Source organism: Medicago sativa, chromosome 8 (genome assembly GCF_051527215.1).
Source record: "Medicago sativa cultivar Bolivia chromosome 8, Bolivia_mono, whole genome shotgun sequence".
Taxonomy (NCBI): domain Eukaryota; kingdom Viridiplantae; phylum Streptophyta; class Magnoliopsida; order Fabales; family Fabaceae; genus Medicago; species Medicago sativa.
The window spans coordinates 59,507,017-59,509,176 of NC_140756.1; the positions used below are offsets into that span (position 1 = coordinate 59,507,017).

Below are 2,160 nucleotides of genomic sequence, written 5' to 3' on the forward strand. Positions count from 1 at the left end.
AAGAAACACTCAAGAGATTTAGACACTAAACTAAATAATTGTCCAAACTTTAAAACTCAATACAATTCATTCCAGTACCTTGGAATAACCGAAGTCACAGATTTTCAAGCAAGGTGCAGGGCTTCCATCTAAAAGTGTATTTTCTAGCTTCAAATCTCTATGGCATATTTGCTGCAAAAGAAGAGTAAAAACATAAGTTCTCACTTTGCGAACTTTTGAAGACAGAGTCCTGTATAATTTTCCAAAAAATGTGCATGATTATACCATAGGACAGTAATAGACACCAGATATCAGCTGCTGAAAGAAATATCTAGCCTGGATAAACAAAGGAAAAATAAATGAGATATGAATACAACAACAATGACACTGAAACAGAAAATTCTGAAACCATGTCAAGTTATTAACCTCATCTTCGCTGAACCGACCAGCATTACAGGTCCTCTCAAAGAGTTCCCCTCCAGCTGCATATTGTGTTACTATTGCTAAATGATTAGGGGTCAAAACCACCTGACCAATCAAAACCCCATTGAAGTAACAGTTAACAACTCAGAACAATTAACAGTGTAATCAATACAAACTGATCCAACAGGTAAACAAATAAAGTCCTTACCTCCTTGAAGCGAATTATATTCGGGTGCCGAAGAGATCTGTGGTTGATAATCTCGCTAGCCACATTCTCATCAATCTGGAAATGAAGTAGCAGAAAAAATTAGAAAAAAAACTGATAATCCCAGATGTCAAAATAATAGCTTTTTTTCCTTCTTTTCAACAAATAATAACTTTTCAAAATCAGGGGAAGCTTCATGTGTGAAAGCTATAATTTTTAATTGAATTTTTCTATCCCCTGTTCAATTTCTTTAATTTGCACAAATGCATTGAAGCGGCCTAAAAAATTCGAGGGCTGCTCGAAAGACAATGAAGTCGCCACCAATGTTTATTAAAATAGGGGAAACGTCGAAAAAACCCTTTTAAGAGAAAAAATGGTCTTTGAGAAAACCTCGAGATTATTCTAGCCAGGAGGAGCATGAATACCGAGTATCGGTATTCAAGGCAAACCTCGAGAAAGCCAAGCTTCACCAGAGGCTTGATGGTGCAATTCATGGAGTCACCAACTTTTCTGACTACACCACCTCGGAGTTCGCCTCAGCTCATGGACTCAAGCCAACTGTCATGTCGATGCATGTTGAGGCAGCTGCAGTTCCAGCCGAGGAACTTCCGGAGGAGTTTGACTGGCGTGCGATAGGCGTCGTCACTCCGGTAAAAAGCCAGGTATTCCTCTCGTTTATCTTTAACTGATAAAGTTTTTTCACAGGCAGTGTCGCCCAATGTTTATTGTCGTTCTCTTTTCATGTGCTTTTTTTTACTTTATATTTTTTTTTGTATTTGTATTTATTGATGTAAAAAAAAATGTAAATGGATTGAACACATAGCATTCCTCTTGTACTTATCTATGAATGAAACCTTTTAATTTATTTTTTTATTTTATTTTTTTATGAGAAAATTGACAAAGAAGGAAAAAACAAGATAAAATCTATTGTCATTTATTTTATTTTATTTTTTAAAAAAAGGTCGGACAAAATTGGGGTACTACATGCATGTCTTAACACCTGCTTTCCACTTTTCACCAATCAAAATTCCAACTTTATAAGTATTACCCCAAATACAAAACATGATATTGATAAAACTCAAAAAAATGATGAACAAAAAACAGATAAAACAGACAAAAAAAGTAAAATACTTGAATTAAAAGAGAGAAGAGAAACCTTTTGGCCACGTTCAATCTATTTCATAGCAACAAGCTCCTTGGTCTCCTTATTTCTAAGAAGCCTAGCCACACCAAAATTCCCATCACCCAAACTTGACAACCTCATACTTATCCATCATCAAATCTATATATATATATATATATATATATATATATATATATATATATATATATATATATATATATATATATATATATATATATTAAAGGTTATTCTTATTAGAACAATTTACAAGTGGCATCACCATATACATTCAATTTCCCGCTTACTTTATTTTGCATATATATCTCAATAAATCAAATCTATTTTTTTCTTCATATATATATCTCAACAAACCAAATCTAATTTTATTTTTTTGATTTTATTTTTGCAATAATATCTCAACAAACTCATT

The 2,160-nt window shown here is 33.0% G+C and overlaps 1 long non-coding RNA gene across 1 annotated transcript; it reads right to left on the bottom strand.

Annotated features, from left to right (window-relative positions):
• Nucleotides 1-264: 264 nt before the first annotated feature.
• Nucleotides 265-744, bottom strand: LOC146900047 (uncharacterized). Its single transcript, XR_015021386.1, has 3 exons — nucleotides 611-744; nucleotides 406-507; nucleotides 265-315 (listed from the first exon to the last, which is right to left on the bottom strand). It is a non-coding gene; the product is annotated as an uncharacterized LOC146900047 (long non-coding RNA).
• Nucleotides 745-2,160: the final 1,416 nt, after the last annotated feature.